The sequence below is a fragment of the Takifugu rubripes genome, chromosome 7 (assembly GCF_901000725.2).
Source record: "Takifugu rubripes chromosome 7, fTakRub1.2, whole genome shotgun sequence".
In the NCBI taxonomy this organism is placed as follows: domain Eukaryota; kingdom Metazoa; phylum Chordata; class Actinopteri; order Tetraodontiformes; family Tetraodontidae; genus Takifugu; species Takifugu rubripes.
The window spans coordinates 6,921,488-6,928,601 of NC_042291.1; the positions used below are offsets into that span (position 1 = coordinate 6,921,488).

General features: G+C 42.7%; 1 long non-coding RNA gene and 1 other non-coding gene across 5 annotated transcripts; one reads left to right on the forward strand and one right to left on the reverse strand.

The window, feature by feature from the left end:
- Nucleotides 1-2,815, reverse strand: LOC115250539 (uncharacterized). Of its 4 annotated transcripts, none has more exons than XR_003889116.1 (6): nt 2,716-2,815; nt 2,122-2,260; nt 1,647-1,835; nt 1,276-1,537; nt 369-1,011; nt 1-229 (listed from the first exon to the last, which is right to left on the reverse strand). It is a non-coding gene; the product is annotated as an uncharacterized lncRNA (long non-coding RNA). The 4 variants fall into 4 exon arrangements; XR_003889115.1 differs by adding an exon at nt 2,425-2,482 and having other exon boundaries at nt 369-1,537; nt 2,716-2,755; XR_003889113.1 differs by having other exon boundaries at nt 369-1,537.
- Nucleotides 2,816-3,829: 1,014 nt separating this feature from the next.
- trnag-gcc (transfer RNA glycine (anticodon GCC)) lies at nt 3,830-3,900 on the forward strand. Its single transcript has one exon. It is a non-coding gene; the product is annotated as a tRNA-Gly (tRNA).
- The last annotated feature ends 3,214 nt before the right edge of the window (nt 3,901-7,114 follow it).

Here is a 7,114-nt window from a genome sequence, read left to right on the forward strand (position 1 = left end):
TTGTACGTACTTCAGAAAACGCCAAAGACCGACCACAGAAACCACAAATCGGCGTCAATCTGCTCAAATGTTTGCCACAAAACGGGCAAAAGGCCACTTGCATGTCGTCCATCCTGCGTCACGATGAAGTCCTTACCCGCTTTCGATTCAGGTCAGTTTGGCCATCAATGTACATCGCCAGCAATGGAACATGCCTGTTCTGCACACAATACTGTGATGGTTGCTCGTTCTGTTGGTAAAACAAAGTTGTTGTTGTTTTTTTTAAAGGCAATTTTCCACTGTGCTGTTTGATACAATATGATCATCTTAAAATAACACATAAATGTGGAAATCAATCTACCATCAAATGTTCCCCCCCCCTCACTTACAGTTTGATATCTGGATCTTAGAGCCAAAATTGTCCTTCGGACGCGTCTGTTCCTCACCAGACGGCGGGATCGCAGCAAAAGAATATTAAAGATAATGAAAAGCAGTTCTGGAGCCATTTTGTGATGTAAAATTCCTGTATGTAAAATTCCTGTATTACTTATATAGATATTTGAGAATGTACCATCATGTCATGGCGCGAAAATGTCACCGGACACTAATTATTTGAGATAATAAGGAAGTGTTATGTTATTGTTATTGACATTAATATTTTAATCTATTATTATATAAAGATAATAATAGGGTAAAATATTGCACTTTCAAAGAAACGAGCGCTGAATGTGGTTGGGTATGTTTCGGATGGGTTAAAATAATTAAATGGACCTGGCCACTTTTCCCGGGGAACGGGGAACGGTTCGTTATTATTATGCGACAACATTACGTCATTTTACGTGCGCCGTAGTGTCCGAAAGCTAATTTTGAATTGAGTGCGCTACGTAGTTCACTCAATCCATGTCCCCCATGTAGTGAGTAGTGAATAGGGAACGAGTGTGTGGTTTCGGAAACAGCCACGGTCTCATCCAAAGATCTGTCCACATCCCAACTGAGCAGGAACACTATCACCCTCTCCACAATCGACTGGACCTGGAGAGGAAAAAACACTGATTTAGGAGGACCAACTGTTCCCACAAGTCCTATATTTACCAAAAAAGACTACATTCACATGTTCCTGTTGCCTTTCACATAGTTTTGAGGCTCCAGTTGATCCAGTTTCTATCTTCCGTTGCAGTGTACTTTAACTCCAGGCTCCTCTATTGTACTTTTACCCCTCCACATTTCAGGCCAGTTAATTTACTAAACAATAAGAAGCATAATTTGTTAATCACTGACGTAAAGACGCTCTGTTACCGATAACAAACCACGTCTGGATTCGACTGTGGTTCGTAATACATCATCCACTGGCCACCACTCGTCATGCAGGTATACAGCCAAGACTGAGTTGTAAAACACGACACTTTACTGCTTGTCTTTCACGTCTGATGGGGGATCACAAGTCTGGTTCCGGACCTTGTGTTGGGTCACCGGAGGGGTGAAGCGCCAACAGTGTGCAGTCAGCTCCACCATCTTCAAACAGCTGCAAGCGCGTTACATTGTTTACTGTTATGGTTGTCTGAGGAAAAAAAGGACAGACTAGTTGGTTTTTTTAACCCCACAATCAAGAGGAACATTCTTGTGACTGAGGATGCAAACTGGTCATAAAAAGCAGTAATAGGTGTTACCTTATTGGTCGTGGAAGATTGGAATTCTTTAGTTTTATGAGGTATTTGCTCCAGAGAAGAGAGGTACTGTTCAGATGCCAATGTGAGATCTGTGTCGCCCACAACTGGAAGGTCTACGGCAGGGGTCGGCAACCCGCGGCTCGAGAGCCGCATGCGGCTCTTTAGCGCCGCCCTAGTGGCTCTCTGGAGCTTTAGCAAATATAGGGAAAAGATGTGTGAATATATTTTTTTGTTTTAATATAATTTCTGTAGGAGGAAAAACATGACAAACATTCTTAAAGTTTTCCAATGCTGTAAAAATTTGTATAATAAATATTTAATTTCCACATCTCATTATAATGGAAGTTAAACTTAAAGCACCACCGTACAGCAGAGTGGTCACGTGGTGCGTCATTCGCTCCAGGATGCTCGTTATGTATTTGTAGCCTAATTATCATTTTGATAGTAGGCTAATAAAGCTAATATAGACACTTACAGCATGTGTTGCCTTCATTATAAGGCATTTCAGTTTTTGCGGCTCCAGACGGATTTGTTATTGTTTTCTTGGTCCAATATGGCTCTTTCAACAGTTTGCGTTGCCGACCCCTGGTCTACGGGATACATGGTGATCTCGCCTGTGTACAGATCACTTTCTTACACCTGCACATGTAATCAACAACCTGAAAAAAATGATTTTAATAATCCCATGACAGGACTGGATGGAGAATCCCCACAGTGCATTAGAATTATGTCTCATATTTGGAAAGCTACTAATATTAGTTGGGTTAAAGTCACTTACGCAAAATGACGTAACCGTCACGTTAAATGCACTAGTAATAATAAATCCTCCGTGAGAACTGATTCAAATGTAATAAAAACAAAAGGATATACAGTATGACAAAGGTACTGCTGCTTTTTGAGACCATGATTTTGAAGATTATTCGGAACAAGATTTCGCTGAACCGAAACTTGACTACTTCCAAGCTCTGCTCAACGAGCAATGTTCACATTAGCAAGAAGGGTCGTTTTACAAAAGTACTGCCCGACTTAAAACAGAAGTCGTGCGTATGACATGCAGTCGTTGTCTTACTGTTCCGGTCCATAAATACTTGCGCAGACCCAGAACCTGCAGTGTGTAAATCGGGGCCTGTAACGAAATGCCCAAGGTTGACATATGTCGTGGACTTCAGCGCCCCCTTGTGTCCATAGAGGGATATGACACCCCCAGCGTCAGTGTACTATGATCTGTTGATTCTCCTAATCTCTCCTAATCCACTGATGTGTACAATAACTGTTGGATGAACACAACATTACCTGTTAGGGTCTTAAAAAAAAGGCACACTCGGACGGAACTCTCAAAATATCATCAAAGCCAAACGGGAGCTTTCTGACCTGTAGTACGTTTTCCGCAGTACTTAAGCCTTCCTAAAGCTACAGTAGACGTCTTATTAAATAAAGGAAAAGATGGGAATTTTGTTCTCAATCCACAATCTGCACAAGCATACAGCGTTAGTTATTATTCTTTATGCCAGAAATTTGTGTTTTATTGGGAAAGAGGGTTGATAAACAGTCAGTTTGCGCAGGGGAAATGGAGGTAATAATCCAGCAATACCAGGGTCACAGCAAGGGAACCAAGGGTCACAGCCTGAGCGCATGCGCAGTGAGGGGCGCTGAGCACACCACACTGGTCAGCGTTAATTGGGAGCGCGTCAGAGCGGAGCCAGTTGTCTTCATCGCCTGAAGAGACGGCCCAGATGAAGTTCGGACGGTATTGTTTATCTCAGACAAATTTTAAGTCATTTTCCTGACTGTGTCATATTTATAGTTTGGTTTGTGGCTATTGCTTTATGTTGTTATGTTTGGTAGTTGGGTTTCTGTTTGTTAATTGGGTGGTTGCATTGCGATGGTTGTTCTGAGGATTATACCCTTTATTTAGTGTCAGACGACATTATTGTGGTCGTATTCAAGCTGTTAAGTGTGTGACAATTTCTGTCCAAGCTTTATATCGTTAATTACCACGTGAAGTGCGTGTTAATTTATGCGTGTAGATACCTCTATTTGACCACTAGATGGCAGCATAGTTACTCAAGAGACGCCATTATTTGGAACGCTTTTATTCTCGTTTATAGTTGAGAATTAAGTTAAGTCTGGTTAATTAACAGGTTAAGTTTCTTTAAAAATCTCGGGTTTTTGGCCCAATTTATGCATTGGTGGTTCAGTGGTAGAATTCTCGCCTGCCACGCGGGAGGCCCGGGTTCGATTCCCGGCCAATGCAAAACATTTTTATCTTAATCTTATGTTTTATTGAATTTGATCATATGAGAACACTCTATAGCTTTTTTTAGAGGGTGTGTGTGGGGGGGGGATCTTCCGCCGCTAGTAGGCGCCTTTTTCCCCTTTAGACTCAGCGATACTGCTCTCTCTCTCTCTCGCTCTCTCGCTCTCTCTCTCTCTCTCTCTCTCTCTCTCTCTCTCTCTCTCTCTCTCTCTCTCTCTCTCTCTCTTCTCTCTCTCTCTCTCTCTCTCTCTCTCTCTCTCTCTCTCCTCTATATATCGCTTACGAAGGTGAACAGCGTTTGTGTTTTAATGTCTCACTCATGAGAATGGCATTAGGAGTTCATGTTAATTTTCATGGAAAAACACGTCTTTACCAAAGTTACTGTGCATACATAAGCTGTTATTTTACATTACTCTATAGTCAACTACAATCTGCCATGTCTCCAAAGATGTCCTCATCCTCTGGTGGTTTCTGCAGGTGTGGGAAGACCTCAAGTAATTGTTGGCACAGTGGACAGCATTTCATCTTTTTCTCGTGAATCTGCTGCAAGGCCTGTGGAAAGACCTGGTTTGCTGACAACCCTCGATGGCTGGAGAAGCTGCCTAACGCGTTCATCATCAGAGCACATCAAAGACAGTTGTTCTGTAGAACCAGCCACTAGAAACAGCAGCGCTAGAGGGAATGCTAGTTTTGTTGTTTTTCCTCCAATTGTATTTAGTCTTTTAGGTTGAATATTTTGTCACAATTAAGTCATTCAGAATCTTCCCTCCAATGTGCCTACGACACATCAACTGAAAGCACTTTTCTGACTGTTCTGTCTTGTTGAAGCGTCTGTGGTCCCACTCAGTTGCTCTAAACTTCATTTTATTACACCTATTCAACATTTATAATGAGCTCAGTGTGTCCTTTTTCAATGGTAAGTGTGTTTATTTTGCTGGAGATGGACTTAAACGGATGCAGTGATGATGGTAAAATGGCTAGCACAATAAATATCAATGTATTTTAATTATAACAGAAAATGGCAAAAATGACAGAAATGCATAAAAGATAAAGAAAGCAGATGCCATGGGGGTGTGAACACCTACATCTTCTGCTGGATCAAAGAGTGTTTGCATTTTTACATTTTTAAAAAGGATGCAATAATTTGAACCGTCTGAAATTTTAAAACTATTGAATTAACAATATTAATGGAAAAACTCATTTTAGGATCCCACAATTATGTTGTGAATTACTTCAGCATAAAAAAATCCCCAAAACTAAAAAGCCATTAGATACATAGAACATTTTTTCCAGGACAACTTCTGCATTTAGGAAGCCCGTGATTTCAGGAACAGTCTTCTTCAGACCAGTGGCCCAAAAGGAGCCTCTGGGTTTAGGATTAGGGGAAGGGAATGGGATTTACTCTTGGTGGAACGGCCGAGGGGGAGGGGTCCAGAGCCGGGCGGCAAGGCAGAGGTACCGAATGAGGGGCGAGCCGGCGGCAGACGAGTCGAAGCCGGGGGAAGCAGATTATAGCTGGAGCCACGGAGGCAGAGTGCGTTGTCGGAGACAGGAAGCAGGCAGGTTTCCTTGGGGAACAGGCGAGGCGGGCAGGATGAAGACAGGCAGGTCTGGGATGAGCTGCAGCGGAGCCGACAAGGTGAGTGGAGTTGGCCTGATGAAGGTGGGGAGTGGCTGACAGGTAGAGTGGAAAAACTACTGAGGGCAGGAGCAAGGAAAAAGAGTTGGGGTTCACTTTTTCCAAAATTTTAGAATCCTGCTCCAGACCCCTTTCTTCTTCTTCTTTTTCTCCTTCTTTTCAATGTAGTTCTGATGAAAGGAGGAATTGGTTTTAGTTTTCACATCCACACATTTAAACTTCCAAAACCAGGAGTGATCGGGACAAACAAATCTGCGGCTGCTTACCCAAAGCTGCTGGAAGTTCTCTTGGAAGCGCTCAGTTTCCTGCTTCCTCTCCTCCTCTTGCTGTTTGCGCAGGGTCTCTTGTTCTGTGGAGTTTCTCCTCCAGCTCTGACTGGTGTTTTCTCCACCGCTGAGCTTCGGTCTGCCAGGACTCGATCAACGTGGTCAGCTGCTTCTTCAAGCAGTCGTCCCTCTCTTCCCTCATCCCTCTCTCAAGCTGCTGTCTCAGCCTCTCCTCTCTCTCACGCATCTCATGCTGGTCCTTCTCTTTCTCCTCCAGAGCTTCCTCTGGAATTCTTCCTGCACGCCAATGAGCCTCTGCCTCCCACGCCTCCATCTGCTGTTCTTTTTCTGAGAATTGCAGTTTCAGAGCCTCTTCTTCTTGGAGAGCTCTACGTGGTCTCCGTGCTCCGGACTCTGGTGGCTGTCATTGGTTCCACTAAGCAACTTCTCCTCCAGATCAGAGCACTTCTCTTGGCTGACTGTGAGATCAGCCCTTGCCTGGTTCAGCTGGGTCAGGGTGTCCATATGAGCCACTGTTCTTATCTGGCGCCTTTTGGTGCTCCGGCTCAACTGCTCGTCCTTCTCAGCCAGCTGTTCTTTTAGCTGCCTGACTTCATGCTGAAGCTCCGTCACTGACCTCAGCAGCTTTTTGTTCTCTTCCTGTATCTTCTCCATTGGTCTTCCTGTTCTTACTTTTTTGTTTAAAATGTAGATCACTTTAGCAGCTTCTGTTATGTTATTCTGTTATGCTGTTTCACTAACACAAGTAGATAGTTTAAGTATATAGGATTTATGTTTAGGACTAGAGTTTTAGTCTTTGGTGTTGTGCCTTTAATGTCCTTTTTTGTCAGGCTTTGACAAGGCTTTATGGTTTTGTCAGGCTTTAAAAGTTTTAACCGTTCATCATCAGAGCACATCAAAGACAGTGTTCTGTAGAACCAGCCAATGGAACAGCAGCACTACAGGGACTGCAGAATTTTTAGGCAAGTTGTAATTTTGAGGATTAATTTTATTATTGAACAACAGCCATGTTCTTAATGAACCCAAAAGACTCATTAATATCAAAGCTGGATATTTTTGGGAGTTGGAGTGGGGCTTTTTTAGTTTTAGCTATTTTAGGAGGATATCTGTGTGCAGGTGACTATTACTTTGCGCATAATTATTAGGCAACTTAACAAAAAACGAATATATACCCATTTCAATTATTTATTTTCACCAGGGAAACCAATATAACAGCTCAACAATCACAAATATACATTTCTGACATTCAAAAACAAATCAGTGACCAGTATAGCCACCTTTCTTT